This window comes from Theropithecus gelada, chromosome 6, assembly GCF_003255815.1.
Source record: "Theropithecus gelada isolate Dixy chromosome 6, Tgel_1.0, whole genome shotgun sequence".
Lineage (NCBI taxonomy): Eukaryota > Metazoa > Chordata > Mammalia > Primates > Cercopithecidae > Theropithecus > Theropithecus gelada.
This window is the reverse complement of record NC_037673.1, coordinates 100217935-100238955: the sequence shown is the minus strand read 5'-3', so window position 1 is coordinate 100238955 and position 21021 is coordinate 100217935.

Here is a 21021-nt window from a genome sequence, read left to right as displayed (position 1 = left end):
AGTGAAGTCAACTTTATATACATAGTAAAATTAGTCTTGCCTGAGAATCATCAGTCTTTCAGTCAGGAAGAGAACAGCAGAAGGGGCACACGGTTATTCCTGGAAAGAAGATATCCAATTAAAAATAAATCAAAGGAAAGATTATCCTCATTTGATGATTAATGCACCAGCAATCTGTAATAACATTAAATACATGTAAATAGTCACTCATTGAAGTCAGCAACAGCAGGTCCGCCAGTCCAAAACATAAATCATGTTCCTTGGGGCAAAGGCTTTCAAAAAGTATGCTCCCTGTTCATGGAATTTATTACTAATTCCATCCATGGTATATGTTTGGAAATTCAGAAAACTGTGTTTTGAGATATACATTGTATTTGTTAAACACACATTTCTTTCTCTCTGTGTGTGTATATGTGTGGAGAGAAAGAAAGTGAACACCACCAATATAAAATACTTAGTGATTTATTGGTAAAAAGCACATTTTAGAGGTACGTCATATTATTTGTTAATTTTACATTTTCCTTTGTCAACCATAACTTTTACTGGCAAAAACAAGACACATTGAAAATCAGCATTTTCAATTATTTTGTATCTTGTTTTCTCTCAGAATTTAATACGTTTTCAAGAGCAAACAACCTACACTGTCACACTTTTCCTCCCTGTTGAGTTCTCATTTTTGATTCCCCAAAGGTGAGATGAGGAAGAATTACACTTCAATGAAAACACAGATCAGAAAAAAAAAAAAATACATTTCCTTCTTAAGAGTCTTTATTCTCTTAGTACTTAGGAATGCTTTTATTTATTTTGAGCTTTTTAAGCCAGATAACCTTTTCATTTCGTTACATATAATGATGATTTCCATTTTTGATGAACGAATTTGAAATTAACATATCAGAATAAGCTGCTAGGGTGAACAATTTTGGTCACATACATTAAAATTTTTAAAGTAAAGAGACACTTAATTGTGGTATTCACTAGTTAGTGAAGTGAAACAACAGAAAACCTGAGTTTTCCCAATTAAGCTAAAAGCTTGATAGAAATTTGTTATTAAATGTTTTTCATATTTGTCATTTCAAGTAAACACATATATAATTACACAAAACAATCTTTTTATTTGTTCAACAAAAACAACCAATAAATAAGCAAAAATGTCTGAGACTGATAAGCGCTATGAAGAAAAATTGAAGCTGTTTATTGTAGTGTGAAGTGGGGTGAACTTTCAGATGAGGAAGTAAGAGAAGGCTCCTCTCAGGAACTGACTTTGAACCAATTGTGTTAGGAGCAAGTCACATAGGTACTTGCCGAAAAGCATTATAGCACAAGGGTAGTATATACAGAGCCCCGAGACTAGTGAATGCACAGTGTGTTTGTGGATTAGAAAAGAAGCAAGTTGTCTGACACATACTAAGAAAAAGCAAGAATGGTAATAAATGTGCTTGGATAGGAAGCCAGGAGCTAAATCTTGTTGGACTGTATGGGCATTATAAAGAATTTGAATTTAGTTTTAAGTGTGTTGGCAAGTATTTCATGGTTTCTAGAGTGCGGTGACTGACAGTTTTGGAAAACAATGAAGTTCAATTCTTCAGCCCTCGGTTAAGAAAAGATAGATTAGACTTCTAGGTAAAAAGTCTGAAGATGAAAAATGATAATTTCATTTATACCTGAGAATTACATACTATCTCCTATCACATATATTTTATGTCTCTAAGATTAAAGTGATAGCTCTGGCCCAGATGAGCGAATACAGATAAATACCCTACATGATTATATGTTAGACTGCTCCAACTCCAGTTAGTTATGAGTCTGATAGAAGATGAACTTCCAAGAGGTGTGATGTGACTCTAAATCTTATTAACATTTTAAATTTTAACATGGTGAACATTTCTATCACCCTAAAGCTCACAGCCAGCTCTCTTGTACAATGGTTCTGATCTCTCTACTCTGAATCATGACTCTGTTGATTTCTCTGTGAATCATTTAAATAAGAAAACCTCATTTAATTTGGCTAAATTATGCTGTGTCTGTTCTGTTTATCAACATTTGCTTACCAAATACCTCAATGTGGAGGTTGTTTATGGCACTGAAAACACTAATTTCAGTAGCATCAAATTGGGTGGTCTTCAAGACAGGAGTGATACTGAGAAACTCAATCCACTGGATTTAATTTTTTTCTGTAATTTAAAACTAAATGCAATTCTGAGTACTGTTGAGGGCAATAGTTTGAGTGAGAGGAGTGTTAACAAAGGAGGCAGGAAAAATACACTTTTTAGGGAAATGTAGTAGAATTAAATGTGTCCTGAGGACGTTATTGAGCTTTGTGGTCATATTTAAAGTTAAATCAAGTCGATTGTTTATATTTTTCCCATCCTGCTTAGCTTTCCTGATTCACATTGATCATTTAAGTAGATAATGAGATTAAACCAATATTGGGGTTTAGCTAGTTAATACGGTTTAGCTTTGTCCCTACCCAAATCTCATCTTGAATTGTAGCTCCCACAATTCCCATGTGTTGTGGGAGGGACCAGGTGGGAGTTAATGGAATCATGGAGACAGTTCTCACGATAGTAAATAAGTCTTGCCAGATCTGAGATCTCATAGTTTTATAAAGGGGAGTTTCCCTCCACAAGTTCTCTCTCGTCTGTCAGTCACCACGTAAAATGTTCCTTTTGCTTTCTGCCACGATTGTGAGGCCTCTCCAACCACATGGAACTGTGAGTCTATTAAAACTCTTTTTCTTTATAAATTACTCAGTGTTGGGTACGTCTTTATCAACCTTGTGAGAACAGACTAATACACTAGTTTATTCAAAGAAAGCAAGAAAAAAAGGTAAATAAATTGAAGATTGATAACAAGGAGATGGCTTTAATGACAGCCCAAAGGAATATAATCCTGTGAGAAGGGGAGAAACTACCAAAGTGGAGAGATCGACAGTGAATTATTGGTGGTTTCAGTGGATGAGGTTTTGTTTGGGGAGTTGGAATTCTGCAAGAGTTTATAGTTTAATATGAAAATATGAATATTAAAATAAGGGTATGATCATTAACATTTTTGAAGTGGTATAGATATTGATAGTGACAATATCTGGAGGGAATGATGATTGAAACAGGTGATGGTGATGAAGTGTAGAAAAAGTTACTGGGGTAAGAAGAATATGAAAAAGATTAAAATGTCTTCTTAGATTACCTGTATAGATAGTGACATTACCAAGAATAATACTATTCCTATTGGTGGAAAAAAAAGATAATAAACAAGATGATAATATTGTCAATGATACTTTTAGTAGGTGTTTACAACCATTAGGAAAACATACACATATCTTCCTGGTTCATTTGAAACAGATTGCTCTTCATTTGTTTGTTTTAGGGAAGGATAGAAATCTGTTCTAACTTGAGGACTGTTGCAACTTGGGATGTGTGTGAAAGATTATTTGAGAACACTGATGGGGGAAACAGTGTCCCTAGGTGATATCTAGATTTTAGTTAGAACAGGAAGTGGAAGAAACATTGAGACAAAAGGAGGGTGTACATGACTTTCTATATTCCGTGGTCACATAGGAGGAGTTTACATTGTGAAAGAATGAGTCACTTCAGAGATATACAAAGCCTTGAGTCTTTAAAAGTTCAGATAATAAGGAAGCACTGCATAGCTTTTATTTATGTCTAATAAAATTATGCCTTGTGTATGTCATACACAAGCACATACACAAGGACACAGGAAGCGTTTGCATAAATTTTGAAGATTCACTATGTGAATGTGTTAACTTGTTCAAATCAGACTGTGCTAAAGAAAGATCTTTTAGAAAGTTTATCGTGCTTGGACAGAAAAGGTTTGGGATCAGAAAAAGTGGTGGTTTCACCATATGCCTGAGGAGTTTTCCCATGTTCTACCTTCATCCTTGATGTGAGTAATGTAAAAGCTTGGAAAAGGTAGTTTTACCAGGAACATCGATACTCTGTTGGGCCATTTTAGTCCCAAGTTGGATTCCACCTCTCTATAATATGTTTCTCCTTATATTATGTTAGAAATTAGACATAAATAAAAGCTTATTTTCCTCCATTTTGTAAGGGGGGAAAGAGCTTTGCTTCATATTATGAGGCTGAAGTATTATAAAGGGAGAAAGCTCTCATAATAAATTATAATTTTGGTGAATTGTCTAGAAAACGGTCATTTGTTTCATCCTGTAAATGGAAAAATACAGATGAGAAAGAAAGCACAAGATGCTAGAAGCCAACATTGAAGTGCTAAAAACTGATAAATTCTAACGAGAGTTTAAAGTAACATGTGGTTTTAAAGTGCCAGTTTGATTTAGTGTCAATAAAACACAAATCTTTATATTGTTTCTTTAAGCATTTCAGACAATTATATTACTTTGTGATAGTCCATGAAAAATGTTTCATATAGTCAATGTATTTTGTAACACCTTTCCTTTTGTATTCATATGTTGGATTCAGACACTTTAAATTATTTTTGTATAGTCTCTGAGAAGTCATACAGTGAAGAAGTTCATTTACCTTTGTTTAATGAAGAGTTTTTCAATATTTTTGACCACAAAATTTTCTTTGGTGTGTTGCATGTATTTACTTTTGTATGTGTACCTGGGCGTGTGTTTAAGTAAACATCTATTGAAATTTTGCAGCAATGCTGTCCCTATGATTTAGTTCTAGAAAATATTGATCTAGGAGACTTTCATTCTACTAACCAACAAAAGTTCAAACCTATTGTAATTGATACACTTCATTTTTGACCCACTTACACACAATATTGTGCATAGAGCTTTTCACCGAAAACATTTGTGAGGTCATCTAGCAAAAGTAAAGTTTAGTTAAACCTTTATTATGTATTTAAGAGGACACTGCTAATTGATATATGATAATGCAAACACCTGACTATATTATGGAATATAGCATATAACACGCATGTGAACTCAAGACTTTCAAAACAAAGAGCATCAACACTACTTTCAATCTAAATATAAATGTATAATGTCTCGATAATATGTATAGAATCATGTTAAATTCTCATCTGCAAGTTTCTAGCCTTTTGATGCCAGCATTACTGAAATAATTAGCATATAATTTATTGTCATCCTTATCTCCTGGCATTGAGAAATAAAGTCATTGGTTGTTGAATTTTCTACTAATCACAACACATACCTATTAATGTAGTTATATGTTTTACTTTACCTTTGAAAATTACATTTCTTTTGAAGCTAAAATAAAATCCCAAATGCAGTGATAGCAAGACACAATTTTATACTTCAGTGACATACATCACTTGGGAATGCCAATCTATTTGCATTTCCTCCAAACAAAAATAATCAAACTTTTTATTTAGGTCATCCATTGGAAAATTCTCATAATGATATCCTCCATTCAGGGATGGAAATGATAGGATACTATCCACTTATTATAATAATGACTTTCAACAAGACAGCATTCACAAAACTTAATAGCTCAAGCAAACATTAAATGTATAGTTTTAACAAGCAAGTATATGGCATCAGAAGAACAAGTACATACAAATTACCCAAATTAACTATTGCATTTATAACGCATAAAACAAAGGAAGGATTGGGTCTTCAAAAACCTATAAAACATGCACAATAGCACAACATAGTGAAGACAAAATGATATAAAAATGAACATTAAAAATTAATGTTTTGTAATTGTTTAGACATTCCAAGTGGCCTATTATTACACACAAACACACCTATATATATACTATATGTGTATAGTATAAGTATGTGTATATAGTATATAGTATAGTAATATATATTCTATGTTCTATAGTATACTATAGAATATAAACATATATATTATATATATAGATATTACTGATAAATTTTAAGCAAGTGAAAAAATGTATTACATTCTAAAGACTTTTGAATGCCATGGTTAGCACATTCATAGTCAGTTAGATGACTTGTGACCTCAATATAATATAAGTATATCAATTCAATTATTTTAGTTTGTTGTTTTTAAAAGGTAAGCAGTTCTCCAAGCTGTACACTTGTTTACTCAGGGGGAATATAACCTGTATCAACCTGGACCAAATGCATCATAATCAACCAGAGACCAGCATTTAGTAACTTTTCAAGTTTTATAATCTTTACTATTTTTAATGGCCTTCAAGTTAAATAAATATAAGGGCAAAACTGCCACATTTTATACAAAAAAAAAAAAAAAAAAAAAAACTATCAGCACTGCTCCTATTCACTATACAATTAACTTGTTTTTCACTAAATAATCTTTTTATAGTATACACAGTTTTGACATTGTGTTGCCTATCAATTTGACATGTTAGAAATGAGAGAAAGGAGATTTTTGTTTTTGCTCCAACTTCTATTAAGTTTTGTATTTCTTGGAGACACATTCATTGAGAGCTAAATTTATATTACAACAGATAACTTACATGTCCCCTTTATCCATATCATTCAGAAGTTTATAATTAGTCAAATTAAAGAAAAATGCAGTAAAAATTTTAGTCTGGATTAATGTTAGGAAATACAATATCTAAGCAATTTGATATTAAGTCCATCTTGACAGCTTTTAAAACAGAAAATATGTGTTTACTTAGAAAATCAGCAGAAAAAATATTGCTCTGTTTCTTATCTGACATGAGTCAAAACACAGAATTTTTGATTTACATTAAGCTGTGAAATAAGACTGCCATTGTTTGCTAGTAATAATACCTAAGTTAATATATAGAATATATTTTATACAATTATAAAATATTAGTTAATCAATCTTCCTAGCTCTCTATATTAACATCTACATATGACATAAAATGTTTCATAAAATTGATATATTCTTCTCCTAAATACTCTGTTACTCTGAAGAGATATATATATTTAAAGTATAAATCTTCTTTTAATGTAATAATATCAATTTTTACTCAGCTTACAATTTTTTCCCTCAGGTGCTCAAAATCCACAAATCCTATTGTGCCATCAATACCTGGAGGGAGGAGAGAATGTTGTCTGGATACACACTGTATGTTACAGATTTATGTCTAAAAATACAAAGAGACAAATGGATACAAAACACAGAGGTTTTCTGATAAAGCCTCTGCTCCCTGCCATCACTCTTGGAAGGTGTAATTGATTTGTGAAACTTGATTATTGCCTCCAGTGCTGAGTAAATGATCAAGCACAGCCACTTTTATTTCCATGATTCACACTTAAAATCAAAATTGTTCATGCTAGTATCCTCTACTCTCTCCTATAAAGAGATATTCTAGTTTAATTATATTTAAAAGTATTTCAGGAGTTTTAAATGTCCTGATAGTTTAAGATTGATTCAAAAAGTAATTAAGAAAACTGGCCCTGTGGCATTTTCATCCTTTAACTATTTTTTCAGACTACAGCATTTATAAATAAATATAAAAGCAGAAGGCCAGAATTGACTTTGAAGGGTTATTCATTTTAGCTATTTTACATTTGAACTACTGTAAACAGACAAGGAATTTAACAATTCTATGCAAAATAAATTAGGTTCAAAATCAGAAACAAATAATAGAAATAAGAAACAAAATTTACATCGGGGAACAGAGAAAAAATACAATTCCAGAGAAAAATAGAGCATTGTTCAAAGGGTTCAACTTTTCATCATCAAAACACAGTGGCAATTTTATGTTTCAGGTTCAAGTGTAACATGCAATTTATATTTCCTTTCCAGATATTTAAAGTTAGAACGGTCAGTTCTATCTATATGGTGTGAAAAGAAGTCTACACACTTACACTCTAATGTTTATGAGTCAATAAAAATGAAAGCGTTTTTCATCAATATTACTTTCACTTTATTTGATTGAATTACTTCAACAGCATCTTACAATTTTACAATGTAGCTGACTGCAAGATAAAATATGATGCAATCTGCGGCACATTTATGTCCTTTCATAGTTAGGCATGACTCTGCTTTTATGTGAAATCTTCTTGCCTATTGTTTTGTTTTTGTTTTTGCATTTCTATAAAAATAAGACATGTGTATATTTTAGAAGAGTGTATCTAACTCTACAAAGACTTTCCATCCATATTCAGTTTAGCTGAAACGCATGCCCAATTAGTTTATATGGCCAAACTGAGAATTGCACATTCAGACTAATTTAGTTCTCTATTTTTAAAAGACTGAGATTGAATAGAATGCCTTTTTCTCAGAGTGTCCTGAATTCGTTCCACCTTCCTACAATGGAAGAATCTCATTTTGCCCTTTATTTCAACCTAGAGGGTAGTAAGTCACTCCCTTAGGTGTAATAATCATGGCACTAACTGTGATTCAGTTAGCAAGATGGTGATAATGATAACAATATCTCAGAGTCTCTTCCCCTAGAGACTCTCAAAGACACCACTAGTACTCACTCTCCCACATTATGAGTTTCATGAACTGTACCTGAAGGTTTAAATGTAGCCTTAAGCTGAAAAGTATTTTTTAAAAGTGGCACCTTGTTACTATGATAGCATACATCTGTTCCCTGTATGCCATTGGAGTTGTCTCTGCATATAACAACAACAAGTTTTTATAACTGTCAGCAAATGCCAGCACAACTGGGGAAAAAAAAGGAGAATGTCTTGCACTTCATGTATCAACAATATTACTACCCATATTTCTTTGCTGTGGATAGTTATGGAGTAAACATATACTTAGTAGAGTCAATTGGTACCAAGAAAAATTAACAGGGTCGTGAAAGGGATAGAGAGTACTGAATGCTGTCAAACTGTTTCAATTTATAAGATATATCTAGCATGTCACTTTTGCTCAAAGCAGTATGTCTTTTAATGTCTCAAAGGCATTTCTGTATTTTTATTTACTGAGTATATTTGTATAGTGATTACAGTCAAAAACATCTCTTTAGTATTTCTTCTTTCATTCATTTACTCCGTGGAATAAAGGGGCATGGCAAAAATTAAAAGAAGATAATCTGAGTTTTTAAAATAATTTATTTTTGATCAAAACTTGATTCCAGATTGATTGAATGAATAAGTGATATAAGATGTAGAGAAAAGCAGAGGTTAAAATAAGATATTTGGAGGTCTGTAAAACATTAATTTATCTCAGAAATCTGTGCTGATATTGGATATAATGAACGAAGATATATTGGAGAATATAAAAGTTTCAACAGAGTGGCTATCAAGCTGAACTATCATTAGAGTATAATTAGAATTTTTTATTATTAGTTTATTTTGTCTGTCATTATAGATTTTTTTTAAAGAATAGGAGTGAAAGCAATTTTAAAATAATAATTTCCCTTTAATGCGGTATTTGAACTGGATACCTTGCACATGCCTGTCTATGGGCAGATACTTGTATGCAACATATAGGCGAACATATTCATGGTATATGCATGAGTGAAAGGTGGCGATCTAGAAAGAGGTAAGAAAATGAATAATGAGAGCTACTGAAATCTGAAGTAGTCCTGGGCATCATACCTTAAATATTTGATTCCTGTTAAGCAAGGAAAAAATGTGTAAGTCCATTTCTGACAAGGTCAGTACCTTCATTTTCAGTAGTAATGGAACTACAAGTGCAAGACAGCATTCTATATGGCTATCCACCTCTCCTTCACAGGACGAGGAGCACAATAACAGATGTGCCAATGTTTTTATCACTTCAGATCATCTCGGCTATTCATGACCAATTTCCCCCCCCCCATGAACTTTATCTTCCATCCTCTTCATGAAATGCATTATCAAACTTTTTCAACAAATTGGCTCTGAAATCATTTCTAGATTTTTAGCACAAATACGGGATGTATATATAGAGAGGCAGTACATTTTTAAAATTTATACATATATATGTATATATATTTTCTTCAAAAAACCTATGGGTTGGCATCCAATAAGAAAAATTTTCCCTACCACAGTTTCTTAATTTTAAGCTGCAACAGTTATTATTGTGGAAGATGATATATAGGAGGCACTCATTTGCATAAATTGTTACTCAAAAATACTTTTGTGGTGTAATTTAGTCATACTCTACATACAGAAGAAACTACTGCCTGGAGATGTCAGATAACTCAGGTAACTTCACAAAATTATATTGCAACTTTAAAACTCATTGATCAGTTACCAAAGTCTACCCATAGAAATTGTAGTCTTGATTCAAGAGCGAAAACCTATAAAATTGAAGATTTTTGAAAAGTAGGGTATATTTGCTTCAAGTTGTGTTTTCATAAATATAGGCTCAAGTAAAATAGTACAGTTTTCTTGGGACAGTAGAACCTGACTGAAATCTACGGTTCGGAGTTATTAACTGACAGCTCACCGTTAGGAACAAACTTCCTTTCATCTGCCTTGTCCAACCATATGTAGGTCACTACTGAAACAGGAATTTTAACCTAACTGACTGTAACACCTCCCAATGAGTTATTATGAGCTATCATTGAAGTCTTCCTTCGTTCAGAGTTTACTGACCTGGAATACTACAAGTCCCTGAGCATTTCACATCCATCCATCTGTTGTTATTACTCAGGCCACCCTTTTTTGTAAGTCTGAAGCCCATATGTAATCTTCAGTAAGTAAATCAGGAAGATTTAATCTTCAATGATTATACCTTATGGAGCATTCACTTGTAATATACTTTCTCAGACATTTTTAAAAAGGGATTTTGAATTTATGAGTAACTTCCCACAGCCTCATTTGTAAGACAATTCCCTTAGGGGTGTCTTTCTGTAAAGATCAGTTGGCAAAACTCCAAGCTAAATAATCTCTTGTTTTATATTTTTTTTGTTTTAGAAGTAGAGGGGGAAAAAACCAAAATTTACTCTCATGGTTGACTCAGGTTGTCACTGGCTTTGAATTTATTTAAACACTTATTTTCTAAAATTTAAGCTTATTTAAAAATATATTTCAATATTTTAATTTCTTAGCAGTGTTAAGAATCTAACCTCCAGTATTTCTAAGGTATTTTAATTTAAAAATTTCTGTTTAATTTAAAATTTTAAAGATATTTTAAGTTAATAAAAGTTAATTTAGATAACTTTTAAATTTCTAAATTTACTTGAGTTGAAAGGTAGTATATCTTAAACCTTATAAAGAGTCATTTTTATTTTTATATTTTAGAATTGACCATTTGATAATTACATTATTTGGAAACTCAACACCTCCTTTTCAGACAGTGCCTCAAGGGATATAGATAGAAAAGTGGGTTGAATCCTGATGGGTGGGACTCTGGTCTCCTGCCATTTCTGAAAAAAATTGTTCAGTATGGTGAGTTTACATGTGAGGTATCATTTAGAGAAAAATATGTCCCACTGAAATCCTTCATGAAAATTTTGTTCTAAAACTTGAATCTGTATAGAGTCAGCTTTCTGTATTGGCAGATTCAACCAACTCTGGTTTGAATAATTTGGGGGAAAAAAACAATAAAAACGACAATACGACAATAAAAATACAATATAATAACTATATATAAAATATATCCATTGTATTAGGTGTTAGAAGTAATCTATAGGTGAAACAAAGCATGTGGGACGATGTGTATAAGTCATATGAAATATAACGTTAAAACGAGGCTTGAGCATCTGCTTTGTCATGGGAGGGGGTGGGAACTCATTTTTCACAGATACCGAGGGACAACGGTATATTCATCCAATAGTTTATTTTAATTGTAAGTACCTTTTAAGAACTGGGGAAAATGCTTTATGTTCACAATTTATAGGTGGAAATGGGACGAACTTCATGGATACTACGCTAAATTAGGTGACGAGTGTAACAACAGACAACATTTTTTTCTAAATTCGGTCTTATTGTGTATTTTTTAAAAAAATTATCGCTAGTTGGTAAAACTGTCATCAGGTATCTCTTTATAATTTTATTAATATGTAAATATTTTCTTTAAAAAACACCATATGGAAGACACTCAGATAAACAGTGGAAAAGACCTAAAATTATTTCATATATCTTGCCTTGATAAACCTTGTAATCTTGTATGGTCTGAGCTACATTCATGTAAACACAAATAACACAGGAGTATATTTCACAGGGCTCAAATGAGTGTTATATAGAGAATGTGTTTTATGTACTATCTGCATCACAAGCTTGATAAAGATACAGATGTCCAGTCCCACCCTAGACCTTTTGAAAAAAGAGTAATTTTCAAGGCCTAGGAACAATGAAATCATGGGTGCCCTTGTTCAAAAAAGCAGAAAGTATTGCCACTAAATAGTAACATTTTATTTTTTCTTGTAGGATTTCTCTTTCACCTTGTCATGATGCTTATTATTTGCTATTTAATATTGTTATAAGTGAAGAAAAATTAAAAAATTAAATTAATAACATGAATTTTACATTTATTTTTATATTGTGTAATGCCAGTTTAAGATGCACATATTAAGAACATTTAACATGTTCACAAATGCTATATGTAAATGGTGTGGCAAAGAATAGTGGGCAAACATTGCGTGTGTCTCCTCACTTCATGCACGTGCTGAATGGTCTCATTTGACTTCGCTTATAAAACACTAGTTCAAAAAAATGTATTAAGAATATCAAGATGATGAAAATACGACATAAAACCAAGTGTGGAAGCCCTCCTGAGCATGGGGTCCTGTGCTACTGCATATATCACATCCTTTAGATGACATGGCTGAATACGGTCATGGATTTTGCTTTTTTAAAGAAGCATCTTGGGGGATTCTCCTGAAGTTTAAAGTTTGAGAACTATTTTTTAATTTTTTTTTTTAATTCTTATTTTTTGTTTTTAGTAGAGATGGGATTTCACCATGTTGATCAGGCTGGTCTCAAACTCCTGACCTCAGGTCATCCAATCTTCTCAGCTTACCAAAGTGCTGGGATTACAGGCACTAACCAATGTGCCTGGCCAAGAACTGTATAGCTATTACACAGTATTTCTGATTAGGAGAAATTCTTTTACTTGACTAGGAAAAGGCTCATAGGCTCAGACAAGCTTGAGCTGGTTTGTTTGAGAAGATTCCTTCTGTTCTTACCACCGCACCATTTTTATGCATCTGAATTCTCAGGTATTAGAATTCAAGCATTTCACCTCTAATTTTAAAAAGTGGTAGTGATAGGGAGAAAGGCTTGGGGACTTGAACTGGCCGTAGCTTTTCACTGAAAGGCTCTACATTAATCAAAGCATTAATATCATCCATATGATGTTCTCTGTCCTCACAGACATTTCAAAGGTTGCATATGACACTTCACAGAAATGTATGTAGCCCAGAATATTTGGTAAACTGCCTTTGTATTATACCATTTTCAACAACTTTTAAAATAACACAAATTTTTCCACATTTAGAATATAAAATTATTGTATAAGAAGCAGATTTGAAAACCAAATGCACAAGATCAAACATTTTTCAATATAACATTTAAAAAACTGGTCATACTTCATACTGAACAATTGCTAGTAAGCAATCATTTTTCAGCATTAAAAAATAAGATTCTTGATTACAGCCAAGAGCATCAATGAAAATGCTCTTTTCACTACAAATATATCAATCAATATAAAGATATAACTTGATTATATGTGAATATGCTGCTTTCATCTTTTCTTCTAAATGTTTAGTATCATATAGCTAGAAACTCTTAAATATTTAAATGAACAGGAGAAATAAATTTGTGAAATAAATTTGTGTTACCAAGTGGCGACACAATGTGTATAATTTAGTAATGATGAAAAACATTCTCAGTCAAAATAATTCTTTGTTTGACCATGAATATTGAATACTATTAATTTCACTCTAATTTATCATTGATAAATGGAAATTGGCCTTAACGCTAAAAATATTATTTTGGAAATTAAACCTGAAATTTGTAGAAAGGGGCAAAGTATATGTTTGAAGTAGATATAGGGATGTAGATTTTCACTCAATATGTAGATGAAGATACAAAACCTGAGCTAAGAATTGAAGAGGCAACTTCATGAAGAATTAGATCACCTTAATGAGAAGCATTACAGCCAAGGCTAAATCAGTGTTCCCTCTACCCTCATTGAGAGGAAGTTAGGACTGGATGCTCTCTAAGGGAATTTGCAACCCTTTAAACATATTTAGGAAAATCACTTGCTGTGTAACCTCTGTCTTGATTCTCTCAATCTCCCTTCTATCTCAAAATGAAAAGGTTATTATTATTTTCTTTGAAATAGACAATAGACATGTCTACATCATATCACACATGAAGTACTTCACTTCTAGTCTCTCTTTTTTCACTTCTAGTCTCTCTTCAGTTGAAATGTGCTATTACTCAACTGAAGGAAAATATCTTTGACAAATTAAGTTACTTTTACCAAGTGAATTGCTTTCACATTGAAGTTCTCATTAAAGTATAATTTACCAAAAAACATTACTTATGTGACTCATGCTAAGTTATGTTGTTTTCAAGTTGACCTACACTTCTAAAAGCTATGTAATTAAAAATACTCCTGATTTTAAAATTTTCTGTAGTCTTCATGGTGATTAAAAACCATTCTGAAGTTATTTAATAAACAATATTGTTATTAATCCAAGCAATTCAATTTTGGTAGATATCCTTGGTTGAGAGTCAATATTCACTATGCCCACAGTCATCTACCTCTAAGACCTTAATTTATTTTTTACTAAACACTTTCTATTATTCTTTTGAGTAAAAGCCACTACCACTTTTTTTTCCTAGATATAAAATGTGACATGTTTAGAAAAAGTAAGTAACATTGTCGTATTTAGGTTCCTTGTGGTTTAAAATTGTTTAGTGAATCCTTAATGTTAAAGCCTGTTATCTATTTAACTCAGTTATATCAAAAGGTTCGCTAGGATCTGAGCAAGGTTTGATGAACATAGGTATTAAAGAAACAAGGGGACACATATCCCCAATACAAGTGCAGTGTGCAGCTGCGTTGCTGAAATACTGAATTTAGAAATACTGTTTTCTTGTCCATTTCTTTATCTTTGCCCATGCTCATGGACAAATAACCTACTCACTATAATGCACAATTTCCCAACTCTATAAATAAGGGGGCTGGACTATTTCACCTTTAAGGTGCTCTTTAGCCCTAAAATCCCATGGTTCTATAGCTTTCAACTGATGGACTGTACAGAGAGAGGAGCACTTTTGGAATAATCTTCACAGCCTAAAGGCCAATGATGACACAGATGGTGATGTTTTTAAGGAGGTGATAGAAGATATTTGATCCCTTTGGTTTGGAGTCCACCAACTGAGATAAAGGAGAAGAGCTGAGAAGCCTTGTAACATCAGTATTCTTTGTCTCTTTGTGGATGACCCTTTCACATTAATATCGACATCAGAAACTGAATTCAAGAAAAGAAAGGGAGAGTCACACATTCTTTCAATAATCCTTTGTCAGTGAACATTTGAGCACCATAGGAAGCCAAATCAGACATCACTTAAAATAGTTTTTGGGTCAAGATTACAAAAAAAAAGGAAGACAGGAAAGAACAGTGGAATCAGCAGGAATGTGTCCCCTAAAGTCCCTTAAACTAAGTTGGAACACAACCCAGAGCAAGTTAGCTAGAGCACTTCTCAGTGGGATTATGCCCACTGAAAGGCATTAACCACAAATTGTTCTCAGAAAGTGTTTCCTTTCAAAACTGAAAGTCATCGGGAAAAAGGAGGTTTCTTGCTAAGGAAACTTTAAATGAAACATGCATGCCAAATTTTACTGTTTATGAAATTTATAATCAAACTTGGAAACAAGGATCTTAAATTGTGGAAGATCAGTTTGAGTGTCAGTCTTATCTCTCAAGGTCATATGTATGGTAATTGAAAACCTACCCTATAACTGTTGACTAGTATTCACAGGTTTTACCAATGTGTGGGAATTTTTTTTTAAAAGCAATAATAAGCAACATTCCTCCGTTTTTGTAAAGGATTAGTATTTTTCTGTTGGATATAGAGTTAATTTTTAGAGTCACAAATGTGACTATGGCTACTAAACACAAAATAAAGAGCTATTTATATTCAGGGAACATTTCAGTTCATACAATGAAGAGAAAAATAAAATTTCAGCACCACATGCATCTTTGACACATCTCTGATAAACTGCTCAGTATAATTCACATATTCAGTAGACCACAGTATTTACTATTACTCTTCAGAGACTTTCCTATTCACTTCCCTTATGTCAATTTTAAATATTCAGGCTGTTTATTTTTTAAATGTCTATCCAAACTCAGATACACACTATGAAAGCAAAACAATGTATGTCCAGTATTTTCTTTATGAGTTAATTTGAATTTGTATTTTCTAAAGATGTAATTGCTCCAATGGCAAGTATAATTTCTTATCATTTAAAGAATAGTAAAGACAGTATGAACTAGATAAAATTAATTAATTAAATTCCTATACAATTTTCATGAAGCTTGTGCAAATGATCTTACTTCACAGAAATTGGGAAGCAAAAAAGAATGTGAAAATATGGTTCATTGTATTTTAGTATTGCAACTATGTGTTTTTAACTGACTCTCTGTAAAATAAAAGTTTAAAACATAGCATTTTACATGCAGTTGGATTAATTTCTATAGTTTTTAAGTTTGTATTTAGAATTGGAGAACTATTTGTAGTCTCAAACCATAAATAAGATTTCATTGTTTAGTAGACTTTACAATGTATAAAAAATTATCAAAAGACTAAAAATTTTAAGCTAGCATATAGTTATCTATAGCCAGTTTTATGTCTGGATGAATTTTACTGCTTTTTCTTTCATTAAACATGTCATAAAATAAGATTATTGTTTTGTTTATTATATTTCAAAAACTGTAAGAAATAGCTTATACATTTAATACATCACAGAATAATGCTATCCAAGTGATTGACTATGGAAGCAGTACATTTTGGAGTTGACAGTTTTATGTGACTGGAATCCATATGCACTTCTTTTTCTCTTCACATGTGCAAAAATTCATTCTAGGTTCAGTGCTTTGATCTATCTTATCACCCTTCCAGGGTTTAGTTCAATATAAATCCCCTCCAAAGTTACTTAGTCACTGATAACTGCTTGCTTTACCTAGTACGAAACCTGCACTGTAACAATTGTCTTTCACTTGGTTTTATTAGGTCTACATTTAAGTCGTACATTCACTTATATAAATTCCCTTTCCAAAGTGGATTTATTAGACTTTAAATAGAGGCGAATACACTTTAGCCATGAAAGAAATATTTTGTGTTAATAAGTGGTTCAATTGCATAAGGATGTGTTGATCCATTTGTTGGAGTGTGATAGGCATAGTCACAGACTATGTTTAAACAAGTTCAAACAAGCATGTTAAAAGAGAAAAGACTGAGAATTAATTTTTAACAATTCACCAGTATAAATAACACATCTGAACAATCCATGTTTAAAAAAAGGTAACACAATACAGACTTTGAAAACTTATTGTTGAGTTAATTTTAAAACCCCAATCTGTTGCATATTATGTAGATATGGTGAAAAACAAATAACAAAACCACAGCCTATTCAGGTAACATTTTTGAAAAAATATCCTAAATTAAACTAAATGATCATTGCATTTTTATCAATAAAATGGGTTTGATATTTTTATCAAGAAAATGCTTTGATATTAGGTTGACCAAAATTATAAATTGTTCAAGTTTTACTCTTATTTTATATATATTGATACCATTTTAGATTTAAAATGTTTTAAAAATCAGAATTTGGTGTGATTATTATGTCCAAATGATAACAAACTTAACAGTCAAGTCTTCTGAATCAGAAAAATAAAATGCACATTCAAAATACAACCAAAAGAGGCAGATTTCTAGAATGACATAGCGAAGTATTCAGCAGGACCTCTTCCCGGTTATACAACCATTTAACTGAAGAAAATAGTTTTTATAGATGGTGTTGGGAAAACTGGCTAGCCATATGCAGAAAACTGAAGCTGGATCCCTTCCTTACACCTTATACAAAAATTAACTCAAGATGGATTAAAGACTTAAAAGTAAGACCTAAAATTATATAAATCCTGGAAGAAAACCTAGGCAATACCATTCAGGACAGTAGCATGGACAAAGACTTCATGTCTAAAATAGCAAAAGCAATGGCAAAAAAGCCAAAATTGACAAATGCAATCTAATTCAGCTAAAAAGCTTCTGCACAGCAAAATAAACTATCATCAGAGAGAACAGGCAGCCTACAAAATGGGAGAAAATTTTTGCAATCTCCCCATCTGGCAAAAGTCTAATATCCAGAATCTACATGAAACTTAAATAAATTGACAAGAAAAAAACAAACAACCCCACAAAAAGTGGGAGAAGGGTATGAAGAGACCCTTCTCAAAAGAAGACACTTACGTGGCCAACAAACATGAAGAAAACTCATCGTCACTGGTCATTAGAGAAATGCAAATCAAAACCACAATGAGATACCATCTCATTCCAATTAGAAATGTGATCATTAAAAAGTCAGGAAACAACAGATGCTGGAGAGGATATGGAGAAATAGGAATGCTTTTACACTGTTGGTGGGAGTGTAAATTAGTTCAACCATTGTGGAAGACAGTGTGTGATTTCTCAAGGATCTTGAAACAGAAATATCATTTGACCCAGCAATCCCATGACTGGGTATATACCCAAAGGATTATAGATCATTCTACTACAAAGACATACACACATGCATGTTTATTGAAGCACTGTTCACAATAGCAAAGGCTTGGAACCAACCCAAATGCCCAGCAATGATAGAGTGTATCAAGAAAATGTGGCACATATACACCATGGACTATTAGCAACCATAAAAAAGAATGAGCTCATGTCCTTCGCAGGGACATGGATGAAGCTGGAAACCGTCACTCTCAGTAAACTAACACAAGAACAGGAAACCAAACACTGCATGTTCTCACTCATAAGTGGGAGTTGAACAATGAGAACAGATGGACACAGCAAGGGGAATATCACACCCTGGAGCCTGTTGGGGAGTGGGGGGCTAGGGGAGGGGTAGCATTAGGAGAAATATCTAATGTAGATGACAGGTTGAAGGATGCAGCAAACTACCATGGCACATGTGTACCTATGTAACAAACCTGCACATTCTGCACATGTATCCCAGAACTTAAAGTATAATAATAAAAAACAGGGGAGTATAAAAGTGAAGTTCCATCCTTAAGAAAAAAAAGAGAATAATTTTAAAAATAAAGTTTCTAGATATTGTCATATGGCATACAGTAAATGGATAAACATTCATTCAAGCTAATCTCCTAAATCTCAGTATGAAAATTTACTGTATTAATTCCTTCTCATGCTGCTATGAAGGAATACCCAAGACTGGGTAATTTATAAAGAAAAAAGGTTTAATTGCCTCACAGTTCTGCACAGCTGGGGAAGCCTCAGGAAACTTAAAATCATGGCAGAAGGTACCTCTTCACTGGGTGGCAGGAGAGAGAACGAGTGCTTAGGGAAGGGGGGAGCCCCTTAAAAAAAATCAGATCTTGTGAGAACTAACTCACTATCACAAGAAAAGGATGGTGGAAACCATCCCCATAATTCAATTCTCTCCCCCGGTCCCTCCCACAATGTGTGGGCATTATGGGAATTACAATTCAAGATGAGATTTGGGCGGGGACACAGTCAAAACTATATCATTCCAACCTTGGCCCCTCCCAAGTCTCAGGTTCTCACAATTCAAAACATAATCATGCCCTTCCAACAGTCACCCAAAGTCTTAACTTACTCCAGCATTAACTCAAAACTGCAAGGATAAAGTCTCATCTCAAGTCCTTCTGCCTATGAACCTGTAAAATCAAAAGCAAGTAAGTTACTTTCTAGATACAATGGTGTGCAGGAATTCAGTAAATACACCTGTTCCTAATGGGAGAAATTGGCTAAAACAAAGGAACTACAGGCCCCATGCAAATCTGAAATCCAACAGGGCAGTCATTAAACCTTAAAGTACTGAAATGATCTCTTTTGACTTCTTTTCTCACATCCAGGGCATGCTGATGCAAGAGGTGGGTTTCCGTGGCCTTGTGCAGCCCTGCCCCTGTGGCTCAGCAGGGTACAAGGTACAGTCCCCCTCTTGGTTGCTTTCATGGGCTGGTGTTGAGTGTCTGTGACTTTTCCAGGCATGCAGTGCAAGCTGTCAGTGGATCTACCATTCTGTGGTCTGCAGGATGGTGGCCCTCTTCTCACAGGTCCACTAGGCAGTGCCTCAGTGGGGACTCTGTGTGGGGACTCCAACCCCACATTTCCCTTCTGCATTGCCCTAGCAGAGATTCTTCATGATGACTGTGCCCCTGCAGCAAACTTCTGCCTGGGTGATCAGGCATTTCCATACATCCTGTGACATCTAGGTGGAGGTTCCCAAACCTCAATTCTTGACTTTTGTGCATCCACATACTCAACATCACATGGAAATGACCAAGACTTCGGGCTTGCACCCTCTGAAGCAATGGCCCCAGATGTACTTTGGCCCCTTTTAACCCTGGTTGGAGCTGAAGCAACTGGGATGAAGGGCACCAGGTCTCAAGGCTGTATAGAGGAGGGATGCCCAGGGCCCCACCCAGGAAACCATTTTTCCTTCCTAGGTTTCCAGGTCTGTGATGGAAGGGGCTGCCGTGAAAGTCTCTGACATACCCTGGAAACATTTTCCCCATTTTCTTGGTGATTAACATTTGGCTTATTCTTACTTATGCAATTTTCTGCTGCTGGCTTAGATTTCTCCCCAGAAAACAGGATTTTCTTTTTATCTTATCGTCAGCCTGCGTATTTTCCAAACTTTTATGCTCTGCTTCCTCTTGAACACTTTTCCCCTTAGAAATTTCTTCTGGGCCGGGCGCGGTGGCTCAAGCCTGTAATCCCAGCACTTTGGGAGGCCGAGACGGGCGGATCACGAGGTCAGGAGATCGAGACCATCCTGGCTAACATGGTGAAACCCCGTCTCTACTAAAAAATACAAAAAAATAGCCGGGCGCGGTGGCGGGCGCCTGTAGTCCCAGCTACTCGGAAGGCTGAGGCAGGAGAATGGCGTGAACCCGGGAGGCGGAGCTTGCAGTGAGCAGAGATCCGGCCACTGCACTCCAGCCTGGGCGGCAGAGCGAGACTCCGTCTCAAAAAAAAAAAAAAAAAAAAAAAAAAAA